The 20,676-nt window shown below is 50.0% G+C and overlaps 1 protein-coding gene across 1 annotated transcript in view; it reads right to left on the bottom strand.

Moving 5' to 3' along the window:
• TSPAN2 (tetraspanin 2) overlaps positions 1-20,676 on the bottom strand; it is a 78,075-nt gene that overhangs the window by 7,867 nt on the left and 49,532 nt on the right. The window lies entirely within an intron of this gene.

Here is a 20,676-nt window from a genome sequence, read left to right on the forward strand (position 1 = left end):
GCTGATGGCCGCCATGGAGGACCAGGAAATTTCGACGTTGCGGGACGTGGATCGTCTACACGGTCCCTACTTCGACGTTGAACGTCGAAGTAGGGCGCTATTCCGATCCCCTCATGAGGTTAGCGACTTCGACGTCTCGCCGCCTAACGTCGAAGTTAACTTCGAAATAGCGCCCGACGCGTGTAGCCGCGACGGGCGCTATTTCGAAGTTAGTGCCGCTACTTCGAAGTAGCGTGCACGTGTAGACACAGCTTCAGAGTGCCGACATGTGTCTAGCACAGCAGCACTTGATTAGTAAACTCCCACCACCCTAATTACCATCCTTCCTTCGAAGGAAGGTGGAAGTGTAGACAGTGAACTAAGAAAGTTTCCCAGTTGTATGGCTCACCCAAGTCATATACTGCCCCCATTAATCACTTCTGAAAAAAATATTGCTCATCATTATGTATTTGTCTATCTTGCACAGTCAACTAATCAGCAGTAGCTTTCTTCATTTGTTCCTTTGGCTAGTGATTGGACCTATGTCTTCATTACTGGGAAATCAATTTTTTTCCATGATAAAGTATAGTATTGGCTTGAACATATTTATACAAACAGGCAAGCAAGAAACCCTGACTACTGTATGAAAACTTGTCTTGTCAGTTATACATGGAGTAAGACTTTTCTTGCTTTATTTTAGTGGACAGCAAAGACCAAAATGAGCTCCTCTGCCCCATAATCAGAACGACGAAAGCAAGTGTATTTGATTGTTTGAATCCCCTTCTAGCCTAAAGTAAGTGCCATGTGTATATACTGACCTGATTGAATACTGAATAGTTATCTGCCCTGTGTTCCATGTAGTTACTAGTGTTGGTGTCTCATTTATTTGTATTATCTGAGAACATATGACTGCAACACCCATGAGACCCTTAGTCTGGCCAGTCTTGCCTCCTGCAGTAGCCAAGAGAATTTTTTTTTTTGCCTTTTATGAAGAATAAATATACCTAGCAGAATACTCCTCCCCCTTTCCAAATCAATAGGAAGTTTCATTCATGTCTGTACGAAGTAGCATATACTAACCTTAACGTTCCCTTGAGCCTTCCTGGAGCAATCAGATTTCTTTGTTGGGACAAACTAATGGTATTCAAGTAATGAAGCCAGCACTACTAGCACCCAAGTGAGCTACCATAGCCACCAAGCTATGAACAAGACTTATCTAGCCCCATTAAAGTGGCCCTATTTCAAGAGAAACTAGCAGTCCTGTGGCATCTGAAAGACTAACAATTTTATTAGGTAATGAGCTTTCAGAAGCTCATTACTTAATAAGTAAAACTGTTTGGTCTTTAAGGTGCTACAGGACTGCCCTTTTTTTTTTTTTTTGTGATGCTACAGACCAACACACTTACCCCTCTGAAATTGTTTCAAGAGGGAAAACCACCCACTACTTAAATCCTTCCTCATCACCAAACACAGAGAAGGAGTTGACCCATCAGCACCAGTGACCATTTAATAGTTAATTCAGCCACCTCAAGAGGAAAGGCAATACACCATCAGCTTCATCCCATTTTCTAGCTGCAGGAGAACCAGAACCATTTTAACCAACACCGCACATAAATACTGTACCAGTAAGACCAGGCAGCAGGCACTCAGCATGAATTGCTTTGGCTCAATCAACAGTGAAGTAAAATGGAACAACGGGACAAGGAAAAGCTCTCAGAGCTCAAATCCTCCTCAACAAGCAAGAGAGAGATTAAACCAGCATCTGCAGTACCCCATATGCTCTGGCCTAATTAAGAGTTAATTAAGCAGAGCAGCTTGAAGAGGTAAGACACTCCCTTTTGAAATCCATTCTTATCAGGCTGATGGAGGATTTGAAATAGGCTTTTGTCCTTTTGAGGGCAGCAGCCTACACGGGCATTCTGAGCACTCTGCTGCCCCACTCCTTAGTTAACTAATGGCCCAGCTTCAAGGATCTGTATGCTCCCTGTCTAGGGCCCTTCTCAGCAGGTAGAGAGCATTTAAACCAGGGCAGGAAATCTCCCCCACCCATAGTCAAGGGCTTCTTGTGTTTTGCTCTTGCTTTACCCAATTCATACAAAGTAGAACACCTTCAATAAGAGCAGCCTACCTCAGATTATCCTTTAGCTCAGCAATTAAAGCAGTCACGTGACAGAGAGCAGTTTCATCCTTAAATACCTTCTGCTCATTAAACACATGGGCAACATGAAAGGGGTGTTTCCCATATCACAGGTGAGACCCCTAATCAATGTGCAAAGGGGCAGGGACCAGGTACTTAGTTACTTAACATAATCTAAGACTCCCTTTCAACTTGAACTAGTTTTGGAACTGTTCAAATTTTGTATGGTATACACAGCCCTTGTTCAGTCATCACTATTGTCACAAGACCCCTGCTGTGATGTGCTCTCCATGCCTTATTTCCTAGAGTTAGAGCGACACGATCTCTCTGCAGATAGATTAATGATATACAACAAAAGCATCCCTGCACATTTTAAGTAACACCTCCAGGTAAAGCTGAATTTGTTGAATAGGGGCAGGAAAAGTATCCATGTCAAACAGTACTATTGTCATACTGCTAAACTTTGTAGCGACATTATTTTGCAGACTATATGCACACCATCCACTGGCCTATTATAAAAAGCTTTAATTAAAAATGAAAATTTGTTAAAATAAATGACTAGTTGCTCTATGTGATTTTTTGATGTAGCTTGCTAAAGAATGTGTCGGTTTACACGTGAACATGCAAATCCTAGCAAAGGGCCTTCCACTTACTAGTGTAAATCAGTGAGTTGCTATTGTACTCACACAGGAGCACATCACAGGGGCCAGCAATTCTGCTTCTTAAAATTTCAGAACCACGAGACCTACTCTGTTTCTCAGCCATTTTCTTTGGGATGCACCAAATGAAGCGTGTGCTCTTTTTGGGCATCCAGTAGTTGCGTCTGGGAGAAGTTTGATATTAAGTGGAAAATCCCACATATAGCCAGTAGCAACAGCCACATCCTGGCTCCCTGCAGTGCTGAGGTGAGAGCCCAGCATCCCCCCCATTGCCCTGCCATCCCCTCAGCACCATCCTGGGGGGGGGGTCTCCCTAATCCCCCCTCCCATCCCCATAGCACTGGGCAGGGAGACCCATAATCTCCCCATCCCCACACTACTGGGCAATACGATCCCATAATAAATTCCTCTGTCCCCTCAGCACTGGGCAGGGGGGACACCATAATCCCCCAGCACCACGTGGGGAGACCCCATAACCACTTCCTGTCATCCCTTCATCGCCTCCACGGAGACCCCATAATTTCCCCCTGCCATTCTGGGAGCCCTCATAATTCCCCCTGTCCCCTCAGCACTGGACAGGTAAACCCAGTAATCAACCCTACCGCCCCTTCCCCAAAGAGCTGGGCAGGGAGGCCCCATAATCCCAACCCTAATGTCCCCTCAACCCCAGGCTGGCAGCCCCCATAATCCCTCCTGCCATCCTGGGATACCTCATAATTCCCCCATTCCCTCAGTAGTGGGCAGTGAGACCCTATGAGCCCTTCACCTGCTCCTCAGTACTGGGCAGGGAGGAGTAATAATCCCATAATCCCCATAATCCCCCATGCACTAGGCAGGGAGACCCCATAACCAGCACTTGTTGCCCCCTCAGAGCCAGGGAGGGGGATGCTGTAATCTCACCCCCCAGTTCCCTCAGCACTGAGCAGGGAGACCCTGTCAGCTCCTCCTGCCTTCCCCTCAACACCATCCACGCAGACCCCAAAGTCCCCCCTGCTGACCTAGGAAACCCCCATCCCCTCACTGTCATCCAGGAAGACCCTGTAATCAGCCCCCCAAATCCCAACAGCACTAGGCAGGGAGCACCCCCCATAATCCCCTGAGTCCCTTCAATGCTGTCCCAGGACACCCTGTAATCTCTCTGTCCCCTCAGCACTGGGCAGGAAGACCCCCATAAACCCCTTCCTGCCATTCCCTCAGTGCTGGGTAGGAGCACCCCATAATCCTCCCTCCCAGCAACATTTAGGGAGACCCCATAACCATCCCTCGCTGTCCCCTCACAGCCATTCAGACACCCTGTAATTCCCTCCTGCTATTTTGGGAGACCCCCATAATCCACCCCATCCCCTCAGCACTGGGCAGGGGGGACCTTTTAATTCCCTCCCCCCCCCCCCCCCGCACACACACACACACACACACCATGTAGAGATAACCCATAACCCCACCCTGTCATCCCCTCAATGCCCTCCAGGGAGATGCTGTAATCCCCCTTGCTGTTTTGAGATATCCCATGAGTCTCTCATACCCCCCAGCACTGGAAAGGGACCCCCCCCCATAATGTCCCCACTGACATCCTGGGAGACCCCAGAATCTCCCCCAGCCCCTCAGCTGCAGGGAGGGAGACTTCCAGAATTTCCCCACCATCCCCACACCATTGAGCAGGGAGACCATATATTCCCCCTGCCATCCCCTCAGTGCCATAGCAGGACACCCTGTAATCTCCCTGTCCCCTCAGTGCCGGAGAGGGAGACCCCATATTCCCCTCTTCTGTCCCCTCAACTCTGGGTAAGGGGACCCCCATAGTCCTCCCCCCCAGCTGTTGGAGTTGAAAATTTTTCTATTTGTATTTTAGGTTTAATAATGTAGCAAAGTAAAGTAACATTTTAACACATTTAGCATTTTATTAATTAAGTTCCTTAATTCTATATATTCCTGTTTTAAAGTGTAATGAGTTTAGTAAGTAAAGAGGCAGAGTTGTGATATTGTATCTATGTTAATAAGATTAGAGGTGGAGGCTGAAGACTCAATTGCTTGATTTACACTGTTCTTTGCTTTGCCCAATATGAGATAGTGTGGTACAATGCTTTTCTTTGAAAGTCCTTGTAACATTTTTGTTTACATGTGAAAGTGGTATGTCTGTGTCGAGATAAAGGTGTGAAGCTTATCCTTATAGGCAGATGGCCAAAAAGGGAGAGGCAAAGCATGGGCACAGATAGACTTAACAGCATCAGTCCATCAGTACAGGAAGTGATCAGATTGGCAGACTGAGGACTCTAAAGCATGGAGCAGGCACCCCTAAAGATGACTGATTGCAGGATGAGCCTTTTGGAGATGTTTGGGAATGATTGCTATCAACAAGTTACAGTTACAGACTGACACCAGTTACAGACTGACACAGCAGAATCCATAGACTTCAACAGAGGAAAGGATAATAAAAGCAGGGTGCTTTGCCATGGGACTTTGGGTTCATCTTGCCACCAACTCCAGGAGAGCATCGGATCACGACCAACAAGGCTCTGCTCCCCCTCTGTGATCAGTCTAGCTGGCCACTAGATTGATCGACTCTGGATTGGTAACTATAACATTGTCTGGCGGGACTGTGTGTGTATGGTGCATGTGTGTGTGAGTGACTGAAAAGCATATGCTACTATTGTATTCTCACTAAATGTGGTGTACTGCCTTTTCCCCTAGAAAAAATCTTGTGTGCTTCATTTAAGCATAACACAGCACCATGTTGGGAAACCCCCATTACTGACCCCTGCTGTCCTCTCACAGCCATCCAGGGAGACCCCATAATTCCCTCCTGCCATTTTGGGAGACCACATAATCCCCTTGTCCCCTCAGTGCCAGGCAGGGATACCCCCACCATTCCCACAACACCACGCAGGGAGACCCCATAATACTCCCACTGCCATCCTGGTATACTCCATAATTCCCCCGTTCCCTCAGCAGCAGGCAGGGAGACCCTTGTAATCCACCCCCATGCACCAGGTAGGGAGACCCACAACCACCCCCTGCCTCTTCCTCAGTGCCAGGCAAGGGGACTCCATATTCTCTATTCCCTGCTCCCTAGGCACTGGGCAGGAATACCCTGTAATCCCCTCTTGCCATCCCCTCAGTGCCATCCAGGGAGACCCCATAATCAAGCCCCCCCACCCCCACAGCACCAAGCAGGGAGACCCCATAATATCCCCCTGACATCCCCTCCCTGTTGCCCAGGAAGATCCTGTAAACAGACCTTGTCCTCTCAGCACAGGACAGGGAGACCCTGTATTCCCCACCTGCCATCCCAGGAGTCCCATAATCTCCCCATTCCTCCTGTGCCAGGCAGGACGACCAAGTAATCAATCCCTTCGTCCTCTCAGTACCAGATAGGGAGAACCCATAATCAACCTCTCCAGCCCTGGGCATTGAGACCCTATAATCCTCCTATGCCATCCCCTCAGCGCCAGGCAGGGGCACCCCATAATCCTCCCCTCAGCACTGAGCAGGGAGAAGCCATAATCCACCCCGCCCCTCAGCACAGAGCAGGGAGAACCCATAATGCCCCCTGGCATCCCTTCAGTGCTGGGCAGAGCAAGCCCATAATCCCCAGACTTCCCCTCAGCACCGGGCAGGGAGAACCCCTAATTGCTCCCAGTCTCCCTCAGCACCATCCTGGAAGACCCTGTAATCCCCCATCCCTTCAGCATGGGCATGGCGACCCCATAATCCTCCCCCCTCAGCACCAAGTAGGACAACCCCATAACCACCCTCTGCCTCCCTCAGCGCCAGGCAGGGGGACCTCGTAATCCTCTATTCCCTCAGAATCCGGCAGTGAGACCATGTAATCCCCACTGCCATCCCCTCTCTGTCAGGCAGGGAGACCCCATAAACCCACTCTGTTCTCCCAAAAGACCCATAATTCCCCCATCCCCTCAGTGCCAGGCAAAAAGATCCCAAAATCAACCCCTCAGTCCCCTCAGCACTGGGCAGGGAGACTGCATAATCCTCCCCTGCCATCCCCCTGAGCTCCAGGCAGGGGGACCATGTAACCCCCACTAACCTGCTACTCCCGCTGCGTGGGGCAGGGAGATCCAAGAATCCTACCCATCCCCTTTCCTCTCTCTATGCTGGACAAGAGACTCTATTACGCCCCCATCCCCTCACACTAGGCAGAGACTCTTTTCTTCCCTGTGCTTGGCTGTGTGGGCCCATAACCCCCTGCCCTGCATCAGGTGTTGCATATGGTCTCATTACTGTGTTTGCTCAGGGTCATTTATGTCACTAACATGCTTTCTGGATCCTGTGCTCCCCCATGGATTTTCAGCCACTCTCACTAAGTGGCTCCTTACCCTGACTGAGGCACACCAGGAAGGATACAGCACATACAAATACACAACACATGGGGACTAGAGCACTGTTTCTTGAACTTCTGAGACCACAGAACACAAAACAATAATATTTTTAATGCAGAGCAGCCATCAAAATTTTCTTCAAAAATTGTCAGACAAAAACAAAACAACCCCAAAAACTAACAACAACATATGCAGTGGGAAAAAAAAAAGGTAATTTATTCAGGTATCATAGCAATGAAGAAATAACATTGTACCTAGTTGGAAGAACAGAAAATATAGATCATCAGTGTATGATATCAAAAAAAAGCATCAGATGCTCACTGCATAAGGGCAAGTTGTTCATGGAACACACTGGTTTCTGCAGAACACAGATAGTTTAAGAAACATGAGTGTTCAGACACCAGTTGAGGCACTTGTGCTCTATCTCCTAACAGAAGAACAAAGACACAATCAGTTAAACTGGACACAAATCACACGGTATGAAATAATTTCACCCAGCACAAACTTACACTGAGGAACTCATGACCAAAGGCAGTGATCCAACCCAGAAACCAACCCGGATTGGACATTTATATGGCTAACACACGTTTGGAATTACAGTAATTGATGCTAATAAGTTTTGAAAGGTGTGTTCACATGCTCAAAGATTAAGCCAATAAGCTGTACTTTTGAGAGGTCAGGAGGATACGTGAGCTAGCAACCAGACTGTGCCAAATTTGTCTCATCTAATGGAGAGTTTCTTGCACGGTTCTCTAAAGCCAGCATACTTTAGTGGCTGAAACAAAACACTACACTAGATGGCCCACACATCTGAGCCAGTCTGACTATGCCTGTTTTCCTATAACTCATTCACACACTCAAACATGAAAAGATCTTGGTGTCATTGTGAATGGTTCTCTGAAAACATCTACTTTATGGGAAGTAGCAGTCAAAAAAGTGACAAGAATGGTGGAAATCATTAAGACAAGATAGATAAAAAAAACAGGAAAACAGAATATTGTTTGCATATAAATGCAGAGAATGCCCACCCCTTCAACAATGAGTGCAGATATCGTTATGAGTAAGTCAGGATCGTAGACACTTTATGTTGCGTGGGAATTTTACTGCCCTGTAGTGAACTAGCTCACACTCTCTCTGTGTGTGCGCGCACGTGCACACCTGTTTCCAGGGCTCTCCACTAATACCTAAATGGTGATGGGGTGGGAGTTTCAGGTGTGCCTCTTTCTGAGTGAGGCTGCCCTAGTTCCAGCACATAGGAAGCCCTTCATAAACCAAAGCCTAGGAGGAGCAGTATAGCTAGCTGATACCTTATGCCCCCAGAAGGAGAACAAAAGGCTGAAGAGGGGCCTGGCCCTTGGGAAGCAGTTTCGGCTGGGACTGGGAGGCGGTGAGAGCATCAGGGACCTCGGCTCTTGGCCCTCGCCCCAAGATGGATTGAAATGACTGCTTTTAGTTCCTATACGGACAGGTCTGTTCTATGCTTTGTCCCTGTTGACTAATAAACTTTCTCTTCTGTGTCTGAGAGTCACACCTGACTGCAGATGCAGGGTGGGGAGTGCAGCATCCAGAGACTCCCCCACACTTGGGTGACAGTGATCACCTCATCTCAAAAAAAAAAATAAAATTGGAAAAGTTTCAGAAAAGGACAACAAAAACTGGGATACATATTTTCAGCTTGAAAAAGAGACAGTACTGGGGACACTTCTTGTTGCACTGGGTGGCAAACAGATCCATCTGGGGAAACCCCCATGTACGAAAAATGTGCTGTAGCAGATCGGAGCGGATCTGCCATTAGTGCGTGAGTGCGAAGCGCCTGCTCAGCTGATCTGCTTTCACGTTGTGAGCGCCCAGCAAGTATGAGGCTTTCAACGTTATGTTGTTGGCGATGCACCAGTTCCACAATCGGACTGCTTCCGCACATAGGGCATGGGAGCGTGCTCCTCCTTATCGATTGATGTAAAACATAGTGGAGGTGTTGTCGGTATTGATCCTGACTACTTTGCCATGTAGGTAATCTCGAAAATGTTTGCAGGCGTTGAACACTGCTCTGAGCTCCAGTATGTTTATGTGCAGTGTCTGTTCCGCAGGGGACCATAGCCCTTGCGTCACCTTGTCGCCGATGTGCGCTCCCCATCCTATGTGGGGGGCGTCGGTAGTAAGAAAAATAGAAATTTGTGGTTGGTGAAAGGGCACCCCCACTCGCAGATTCTTGGGGTTTTCCCACCACGCCAGGGATCTGCGCACCTCTGTTGTGGGCGACACCACCCTGTGGACAGTGTGGGATGCCGGTTTGTAAATGCTCGCTAGCCAATGCTGCAGGCTTCACATGTGCAACCTGGCATTCTGTACCACAAACGTCGCTGCCGCCATGTGGCCCAGCAGCTGTAAGCACGTTAAGACCGGCACCGTGGGGCTGTATGTGATGACCTGCACCAGCGAACTGATGGCACGGAAGCGGGCGTCGGGTAGGTACACCCTTGCTGTGATAGAGTTTATGCGTGCCCCTATGAACTCTATATCTTGTGTGGTTTCGGTCTTTGACATTGCGAGGTTGATAACTAGGCCCAGCGAAGAAAACGTGTCCGCTGTGAAGCGTATCATGCGTGAGACCTCTGCCTTCGAGGCCCCTTTCAGCAGGCAGTCGTCCAGATATGGGAAAATAAAACACCCCGTCTGTGCAGGTAGGCTGACACCACTGCCAGGGTTTTGGTAAAGACTCTGGGGGCCGAGGAGAGGCTGAACGGAAGAACCCCGTACTGGAAGTGCTCCTTGCCGACCGTGAAGCGGAGGAAGCGTCTGTGTGCCGGGTGGATTGTTATATGAAAGTAAGCATCTTGTAAGTCGAGGGCTGCAAACCAGTCTCCATCGTCCAGTGCCGTGAGGATCGAAGCAACTGTGATCATCCGAAAACGTTGCTTGCACAAGTAACGGTTGAGGCCCCGAAGATCTAAGACGGGCCTCCAACCTCCTGTTTTCTTCTCTGTTAGGAAGTAGCATGAATAAAAGCCTTTCCCCTGGAATTCTTCCGGCACTCTTTCCACCGCCCCTATGAACATAAGGTGATCCACCTCCTGCTTGAGCCTCGCCTCGTGGGCAGCGTCCCTGAGGTGAGGCCTGGCAGGAGGCTTCGTCGGTGGGAGCGACTGGAAGGGGATCGTGTAACCCGTGGCTATGATCTCCAGCACCCATTTGTCTGTGGTGATCTTTTGCCATTGGGAGTGGAACGGTCTGAGGCGGTGATGGAACATGAGATGAGAGTGGCATTGAGCAATGGTATTGATAGTGCAGCCCCCGACATACCCGTCAAACTTGTTGCCTTTGGGCCTGTCCCGAGGGCGTACAGCTTTGTTGAGAACATCGCCTGGGAGTTCTGTACTGTTGCTGCTGTTGATGGCGTCCTTGGTCATACCCCGTTGATATTGAGCACGCTGTGGTTGGCAAGCGTAGCGTCTTTGCTGAGGATAAAATCTTTTCTTCCTGTACGGGGGAGTATAAATGCCCGAGGTTCTAAGTGTAGCTCTCGAGTCCTTACTGGAGTGGAGGACCGAGTCGGTTGAGTCTGCAAACAGCTTTTGTGTATCAAAGGGAAGGTCCATGATCTTCGCCTGAAGGTCCCTACAGATACCAGACGTCTGGAGCCAGGATTCTCTACGCACGACCACTGCTGTAGCCGTTGAATGTGCCACCCTGTCCGCCACGTCCAGGGCAATCTGGACTCCCGTCCGTGATGCTGCGTAGCCCTCTTGAACAATCGCCTTTAACACCGGCTTTTTGTCTTCCGGAAGTGAATCCATGAGGGGAGTAAGTCTGCAGTAATTATCAAAATTATGGTTTGCTAGGTGTGCCGCATAATTTGCCACTCTCAATAGCGGGGTAGAAGAGGAATATACCTTCCTGCCAAACAGCTCTAGCTTCTTAGCATCTTTGTCCGATCCCCCCGATTTATACTGAGAACCCTTCGACCTCTGCTGGGACAATTCGACCACCAAAGAATTTGGTTGTGGGTGACTAAAAAGGAACTCCATGCTCTTTGCCGGGACGAAGTACTTCTTATCCGCTCTCTTGTTCGTAGGCAAGATAGAGGCCGGAGTCTGCCATATGGTAGTGGCTGACTCCATAACGGCTTCGTCCAGCGGAATAGCAATTTTTGATGGAGCCGGGGGTCTCAAATTTTTCAGGAGTTTGTGATGTTTCTCCTGCACCTCTGCTGTTTGAATGTCTTGCGTGAAAGCTACCCTTTTAAATAGCTCTTGAAATTGTTTAAGGTCATCCAGGGGGGAGACATCCCCGGGGGCCATGGCCTCATCTGGGGAGGATGAGGAGAAACCACTGGGGTAAACCGCCCTCAAACCCTCAGGCTCCTGCGGTCGATGATACACTTCCTCCCTGGAGGATTATGAAGGAAAGTCTCGGGGTTCTAAAACTAACTCCCCTTGAGACAGCTGTGTTTCTGTCCACGATCGAGAGTGTCCACGGGGGTATTGAGCGGCTGGGGGGGGACCTGCCCCTGGATGTAGGCCTGCGGTGTCTGTGTCCAGCATGATGAGGACGACCATAGCAACATGGGCAAGGGTCCGGAGATGGAGACCTGGACCACCCACGGAGTGTGTACCCCCAATGTCTGGGAGAGTGAGACCTCCGCGACGACACAGAGGTGAAACTGGCTTGTGATAGTACTCCAGGGGATCCACTCCCAGAAATGGTGAAGGTGGCCCAAGCCATGGTGACATTGGTTGGAGGAACAGAGATGGAGGTTCTGGATAAACTGGTGGAGACGCAGGCCTTCGGTGCGGCATGTGTATCACAGGGGGAGGGCTTGGTGCTAACAGCAGCGCAGCCCTGTCCGGAGATGGGCTGCGGTGCCGAGTTCTTGATTTCGCCTTGCCCCTCCCCTGTGGGGCTGGCACCGCCCCCTCCCGTGCCGGGGATCTCGGCCCCGCTGTTGGCGCTGTGCTCGGCACAATCAGCTGCGGTGCCGCGCGGGTAGCTTCCTCCGGCGCCTGCAGGCTCCGTGCCTGGTGCCCCTGCACCGTTGGTGCTGCGGGGGCTGGTGCCGCCAGGTCCGGCGCTTGCCTCACTGATGCTCTGGGCGACGCGCGTGCCAGCTGTTGTGTAACCGGAGGCTCAGCCTCTGCCACGTGCGCTGCCGCGCTGCTGCTTGCCTGAGTATGCGGCTGGGGGCTATGCGCGCCGCTCGTCCTGCTCGCTGAACCTGCCGGCAAGGATCGAGCCGTGGAGAGTTTCCTCCGTTTCTGCACTGAGGGGGTCAGAGAAGCTGCCTTCCTCTTATGCAACCCAGAGGGCCCTTCTGGGTGAGGCTTCTCCGGCAAGTCCAGCTGGAGAGCCTTATCGAACAAGAGCATTTTAAGCCTCATCTCTCTGTCCTTCCTGGCCCTGGCTGCGAGCTTAGCACAGTGAGAACACTTCTGGGTAACGTGTGATTCCCCCAGGCAGCGGATGCACTCGCTATGCCCATTGGAGGCTGGCATAGCTTCGCGGCATGACTCACACTTTTTAAAACCTGAAGAGGCCATTGCGGTGAGTCCTTTACTGTTAATAGGGTACCTTGCACTTAATCTGTGCCTTTCCACCCCAAATAGCGAACACCAGCCTGCAGGGCAGCGGGCGGCCTAAATGGCATTCATGTCCACTCCTCTCTTCTCCGCTCCTCTCTTTTCTTTTTTTTTTTTAGTAACCAAAACCAACAAATTACACGTAGAAAACAACTATCTAATCTGACTCTGGCCTTAGCCTGAGCGGATTCCGTCTGCAGCCGATGGCAGTTGAGAAGGAACTGGCGGGGACTGGATCGTGCACGTGGCTAGGGGCGTGTGGGGGAGCAGCACGCGCCGGCGCATGCGCGATCCAGGAGAAACTGCTGGAAGATTTCCGATCTGCGGCACCGGGCGAGCCCAACACCTATTGTGGAGCACCCACGGGGACCACTCGAAGAAGAACAGATAGTTATCAAGTGATCATCCCGTCACCCATTCCCAGCTTCTGACAAACACTGGGACCACCCTCCCTGGCTGCTAACCTATGGACCTATTCTCCATGAATTTATCTAGCTCCTTTTTAAACCCTACAAATAACAAGCAGTCCTGTAGCACCTTAAAGACTAACAAATTTATTTGTTAGGTAACTGAAGTCCCCAGAAAGGGAGGAATCAATTTGCCTCAATGTATGCTAGAATATGAGCAAAAAAAAGGTCCTGCAATTTCTAACAGGTTTGGAAATAGAGTATTAGTTTTTCTTAGTGTTGGTCATTTCATTCCATCAAATAGGAATGGGAGATTTAGTTCTGGGACACTGGATTGCAGAGCAGAGAGTTGAAATGCTGCAGGTCCTCCACGTATTACTTAGCTCACCAGTATTAAATGTTCAGGTCAGGTGGGAAGGAAAATCTATGGGAACACAGCCCTTTCTATACTTTGATTTACCTTACACTATTTTGTTAATAGTCCAAAATCAGTTTTGGGAAAGTGTTGTAATATTAAGTAGTTAACCATGCACATTTTTCTTTACTGTTCAAATGTAGATGTTTTAAAGCAGTCTCAAAGTGCCTGAAACATCACCATTCTGTCCTGTATCTGCCATTCTTGAGACACAAAAGCAGGCATTTTAGAAGAGAAAGTGTTACTGCGAAGTGTGTGTGAACATTACATTTTTGCATCTGTGAACTCAGAACCTCTACAGGTAACTGAGGAGTGGGCGGGGGGAGGTGGTTAATAGAGAAGCATTGCCCATGATAGCTTGGCTTCATGGCTTTTTGGAAGAATCATTTTCAGAAATGGTCACACAACAGAGCAGTGCAAGGCTGAAGTGGAGTTGGAGGACAGCTACAATGCATCTCCAACAGTGGAGGAGGTCTGTGTGTATATGTCACAGAGGAATATTCTTCGTCTTACTTGTATGTTGTTAGATTGTGATTTCAGAAAAGCAAATCTGGAGAGTTAAGTCATACCTAACATGAGAGGTACAGTAGTAGGCAGAATTAAAAATCAGCATGACTGGCTAAGGCTTAAGACACCATACTTAAATGTATAGCACAGACTATGGTACAAATCCTCTGAAAAAGAAACAAACATTCAAGCAACAAGAAGGCACCAGTTCAACTTCATTAAAACGTGACTCCTTCTTTGGGCAGGGGGATGGAGTCAGTGATATCCTGAGGTCTCTTCCAGCTCTAGGATTCTATGACAATAAGAACTTTTAAAACAAAAATCTTTACTGAAACAAACAGATAATCAAGCAAAAATAGTAAAGGCATCAGGAAAAAGATATGGTCTGCAAAAAAGCAGACACGAGTTTCTAGTACCTGTAGTAAGTTGATCTGAACTACATTGTGTTGAGTTATGCTACAGACATAACTCAAAGGCTATGTCTACACTAGCCAAAAACTTTGAAATGGCCATGCAAATGGCCATTTCGAAGTTTACTAATGAAGCGCTGAAAAGAGAAGTTACTCACCTGTGTAGTAACGATGATTCTTCGAGATGTGTCCCCGTGGGTGCTCCACAGTAGGTGTCGGGTTCGCCCCGGCGCCGCAGCTCGGAAAATCTTCAGCAGTCTCCGTCGGGTCGCGCATGCGCCAATGCGCATCGGCTCTTCGCGCGCTTACGGTCACGTGCGCCATCTGGTCCCCGCCAGTTCCAGATCAACCACTCCGGACGCCCCTGAAAACACACAACAGAGCTCCGAAGTGGGGAGGAACGAGTGGGTAGTGGAGCACCCACGGGGACACATCTCGAAGAACCATCGTTACTACACAGGTAAGTAACTTCTCTTTCTTCTTCGAGTGGTCCCCGTAGGTGCTCCACAGTAGGTGACTACCCAACAGTAACACTGCCCCCCCCCGAAAAAGGAGGTGGGTACCCGATTTATGCGCAGCTTGCCCATGAAAGGACTGCTGTCGACAGGCGTGTATCCTCATCAAGCATCCTGTGCATGGCGTAGTGCTTGGCGAAGGTGTCATAGGAAGACCACGTCGCCGCTCTGCAGATATCTCTCAGCGCAATGCCTTTGAAGAAGGCTGTTGATGCCGCCATCGCCCTAGTAGAGTGGGCTCTTGACAGAACTGGCAGAGGAGTCTTGCAAATCTCGTAACACAGTCTTATGCAAGACACAATGTGATTTGAAATCCTCTGCGAAGATAGCGCTTCTCCTTTTGACCTGGATGCAATGGACACCAGGAGTCTGTCCGTTTTCTGGAAAGGTTTAGTTCTATCGATGTAGAAGGCCAGTGCCCTTCTTACGTCAAGTAAGTGCAACCGCGCCTCTTCATTTGAGTTGTGAGGCTTAGGATAGAACGAGGGCAGCACTATTGGTTCGTTGATATGAAAGTCTGAAGAGACCTTCGGAACGAAGGCTGGGTGTAATCGTAAGACCACCGCTTCTTTTGAGAAGATCGTGCAGGGTGGTGTAGACATTATGGCTGCGAGCTCACTCACTCTGCAAGCTGACGTGATTGCCAGGAAGAAAGTTGTTTTAACAGTAAGTAGTCGAAGGGGGACCGTAGCCAATGGTTCAAAGGGCGGTCCGGAGAGGGTGTGTAGAACTAGGTCTAAACTCCATGACGGCGGTATTGGTTTCTGAGGGGGGTACAGATTCACCAACCCCTTTAGGAAACGCGAGACAACAGGATGGGCAAATGTGGTTGATCCATCCTCTTCATGCCGAAACGCTGATATAGCCGCCAGATGCACCTTTATAGAGGATAGCGAAAGTCCATTTTGTTTGAGTTGCAGCAAATAATCCAGAATCGTAGGTATGGTGGCGTCCTGGGGTATTAGTTGCCTGGAGGAACACCATTCAGAAAAACGCAACCATTTGTGCTGATAAGTCTTTCTGGTGGAAGTTCTCCGACTACATTCAAGGACTTGTCGTACTCCCTCTGAGCATGTAGTCTCTAAGGCGCTTAGCCATGGATGAGCCATGCTTGTAGCCGAAGTCTCTTCGGGTGCGGGTGCAGTATTGACCCCCCCGAGCCTGAGTGAGAATGTCCGGTACTGTTGGTAGGGGAAATGGCCGATGTTGAGCCATGCTCAAGAGCAATGGGAACCACTGTTGCTGGTCCCAGGTTGGGACTATGAGTATCATGTGTGCTTTCTCCCTTCTGGCCTTCTCCAAGACCTTGTGTATAAGTGTCGTGGGAGGGAACGCATAAAGTAGAGGGCCCTTCCATGGGATCATGAAGGCGTCCCCCAAAGACTCCTGTCCCATGCCCGCTCTGGAGCAGTACTGGGGACATTTCTTGTTTTCTCGGGTGGCGAACAAGTCGATTTGGGGAAAACCCCATCTGCGGAACACCTGGTGAAGTAGGTCTGAATGGATCTGCCACTCGTGAGTGGGCGCAAAGCGTCTGCTGAGTTGGTCCGCCTTGACATTGTGGACCCCCGGTAGGTATGAAGCCTTTATGATTATATTGTTGGCGATGCACCAGTTCCAGAGTCGGACTGCCTCCGCACAAAGCGTACGAGACCTGGCTCCCCCCTGTCGGTTTATATAAAACATGGTGGTGGTGTTGTCGGTATTCACGCCGACTATTTTTCCGCGCAGATAATTGTGAAAATGCCTGCACGCATTGAACACTGCCCTGAGCTCTAATATGTTTATGTGCAGTGTCTTCTCTGCGGGGGACCATAATCCTTGAGTGGTTTTGTTGTCCATGTGAGCCCCCCATCCCATATGGGAGGCATCTGTTGTAATGAACACAGTAATTTGCGGTTGGCAGAAGGGCACCCCTGTTAGGAGATTCTTGGGGTTTCCCCACCATGTCAGCGAGCTTCGTGCCTCTGTTGTAAGTGACACCCTTTTGTGGACGGTGTGGATTGAGGGTTTGTATACGGTTGCCAACCAATGCTGCAATCCTCGCATATGCAGCCTGGCGTTTTGTACCACAAACGTGGTGGTTGCCATATGCTCCAACAGTTGTAAGCACGTGAGAACTGGAACAGTGGGGCTGTACGTTAGTAGTTGTACGAGAGATTCGATGGCACAAAAACAAGCCTCGGGTAAATACACCCTTGACGTGACTGAGTCTATCCGAGCCCCTATAAACTCTATATTTTGCGTGGGGTCGGTCTTTGACTTGGAGAAATTGATGATGAGGCCCAGTGAGGTAAATGTTTTTGTGGTGATGTGCATCATCCGTAATACCTCCGCCCGGGAAGTTCCCTTTAGCAGGCAATCGTCCAGGTACGGGAAAATAAAAACTCCCTGTCTGTGTAGGTATGCTGACACCACCGCTAAGGTCTTGGTGAAGACTCTGGGTGCTGAAGAGAGTCCAAATGGGAGGACTCTGTTCTGGAAATGATCTGTGCCCACAAGGAACCGGAGGAAACGCCTGTGGGCTGGATGAATTGCGATATGAAAATACGCATCCTGTAAGTCGAGGGCTGCAAACCAATCGCCATGGTCTAGTGCCGTGATTATTGAAGCCATCGTAGTCATTCTGAAGAGCTGTTTGCGTAGGTACTAGTTCAGTGCGCATAGATCCAAAATGGGTCTCCACCCTCCTGTCTTTTTTTCTGTCAGGAAATACCTGGAGTAGAACCCTTTGCCTTGAAATTGTTCCGGTACTCTCTCCACCGCCCCTATGAGTAGGAGGTGGTCCACCTCCCGCCTTAATTCCGGTAGGTGAGAGGGGTCTCTTAGAAGGTGTGTGGTGGGAGGATTTGGTGGAAGTAAAGACTGGAAGGGGATCGTGTATCCCGTGTTTACAATCTCCAATACCCACTTGTCCGACGTGATGCTTTTCCATTGTGGGTAAAATGGCTTGAGTCGGTGATGGAACATGTACTGAGATTGGCACTGAGGTACGGTCTTGGCGTCGCGGCCCTCGACATACCTGTCAAACTTGCTGTCTTGCATTTTGCCCTGCGGAGGCGTTGCCCTGCTGAGGCCGGCGCCGAGGGCCCTTGTAATGTGTTTGTTGATGACGTCCCTGATCATACCACCGTTGAAATTGGGTACGTTGCTGTTGGTAACCATAACAGCGTTGCTGAGGATAAAATTTCGTCCTTCTGAACGGTGGGGTATATATCCCCCAAGTCCGAAGTGTCGCTCTGGAATCTTTGCTCGAGTGTACGACTGAGTCGGTCGATTCAGCAAACAATTTTATTTTGTCGAAGGGGAGGTCTGCAATTTTCACCTGTAACTCCTTTGGAATGCTGGATGTGTGAAGCCATGACTCTCTCCGCATTACCACCGCAGTGGCCACGGCGCGGGCCGCTGTGTCTGCCACATCCAGTGCAATCTGCACGCCCGCTCGAGAAGCCGCATAGCCCTCTTGCACAATTGCCTTAAGAATTGGCCTTTTATCCTCTGGAAGGAAGCCCATGAGGGCAGTAAGCTTGGAATAGTTGTCGAAATTGTGATTCGACAAATGAGCGGCATAGTTGGCCATGCGGAGCAACAGAGTAGAGGAGGAGTAGGCTTTTCTACCCAGGAGATCCAGCTTCTTTATGTCCTTGTCCAATGCCCAGATTTGTACTGGGACGATTTGGACCTGTGTTGGGACGATTCAACCACTAGCGAGTTTGGCTGTGGATGACTAAATAGAAACTCCATACCTTTTGCAGGGACGAAGTACTTTTTGTCCGCTCTTTTGTTGGTAGGAGGAGTGGATGCTGGAGTCTGCCATATATTAGTGGCTGCCTCCATGATTGCATCGTCCAGAGGAAGAGCAATCTTAGAAGAAGATGGAGGCCTGAGGTTTTTAAGGAATCTGTGGTGTTTCTCCTGCACCTCCGCCACTTGAATATCTTGGGATTGAGCTACTCGTTTGAACAGCTCCTGGAACTGTTTCAGGTCATCTGGGGGACAAATGTCTCCAGGGACCACGACCTCGTCTGGCGAGGATGAGGAGGCATCACTATGGTATCTCTCCTCCAATTCCTCTGGATCCTGGCTGTATTGATGTGATTGCCTTTGTGGAATTTCGAGGTGGGGTTCAATGTCTTTAGATCCAGCCTCTGATTGGGGAACTCGTGGTGTTCCCCCCGGTGGAAGCAGAACACTGTGGCGTTGAGGAGTGGTCGATGGGGATCCATAGTGAGACGTCGACCTCCTATGCTGACGCCCCGCATAATGATGGCGGTCGTAGCAACATGGACAGGGGCCCGATGATGGAGACCTGGACCATGACCCAAGGATGTAAGGGTGGTGCCTGGAATGTCGAGACCTGCGAGATGATACCGACGTACGAGGAGAGCCGCTGAGAGAAGACTCATAGGGATCTCTGCTAGATGATGGAGAAAAGCGTGCAGACCCCTGGGATGGACTCCGAAGAAAGGGAGAAGGACGTCTGTGGCAGGCTGAAGGTGCTGCTGCCCGTCGAATCTCTGGTGGTGATCGTGGTGACAGAGGCAGCGCAATTACCTCAGGAGAGGGGCTGCAGTGCCTGGTCTTCGTTTTAGCCTTTACCCTCTCGGGTGGTCTTGTCGGTGAACTTGGTACCAGAGCAGGTGTCATGCTGATTGCCACTGCTCCCGGTGCCGTTGTTGCCAGTGCCGATGTCCTCGGTGCCGTCGATCCCGGTGCCTCTGGGGAAGTCTCGATCGGTGCCGCAGTAGCCGGTGCCGGACTGACTAGTGCCCGCACAGCTCTCGGTGCCGTCTCCCTGGTAGCTGCAGGGCCTTGAGTGGTTGCATGTGCCGCGGCTTTACCAGTGGAGGAAGCCAGCTTGCGCGGGCCCTTTGTTACACTCGTCCCGCTCCCAACAGTAAGGGGCAGGGATCGAGTAGGCGAGGCTCTTCTTTTCTTCTGCGCAGAGGAGGTCAAAGAGGCAGCCTTCCTCTTGTGCGGTCCTGAAGAGCCCTCCGCATGCGTTGCCTCCAATGAGGCAGGCTGAAGTGCTTTGTCAACTAACAGCATCTTCAGCCTCATTTCTCTATCTTTTCTAGCTCTATTAGTCAACTTGGAACAATGGGAGCACTTCTGGGGAACGTGCGTCTCCCCAAGGCACCGTATGCATCTGCTATGCCCATCCGAAGCAGGCATGGCCTCCCCGCAAGATTCACACTTCTTAAAGCCAGGGGATGGCATTGTTAAAACTTAACTCTGAGTCCTTAGGTGCTAATAGCACACTTAACAGTCTGTTAGGTGATGTTAATAACTGTTGGCCTTTGAAGGCCGACAAACAAAAAACAGCGGGCCCGCCCAGAGGCGGCCGCTGCGGTTTTAAGATAGCTTTTAACAACTTTTAACAGAGTAACTAACTATAATAACTATAGAACTGCTAACTATGAACTGTTAAAAAAACTATTAACACGAGAAAAAAAAGTAAGATTTATCTGTCTCAGGCGTTGGAGCCAGAGAGGGATTCCGTCTGCAGCCGTTAGCGGTTGAGAAGGAACTGGCGGGGACCGGATCACGCACATGACCGTAAGCGCGCGAAGAGCTGACGCGCATCGGCGCATGCGCGACCCGACGGAGACTGCTGAAGATTTTCCGAGCTGCGGCGCCGGGGCGAGCCCGACACCTACTGTGGAGCACCCACGGGGACCACTCGAAGAAGAATACATATTCAGCGCCTCATTAGCATGCGGGTGGCCGTGGCACTTCG

Source organism: Carettochelys insculpta, chromosome 26 (assembly GCF_033958435.1).
Source record: "Carettochelys insculpta isolate YL-2023 chromosome 26, ASM3395843v1, whole genome shotgun sequence".
NCBI lineage: Eukaryota > Metazoa > Chordata > Testudines > Carettochelyidae > Carettochelys > Carettochelys insculpta.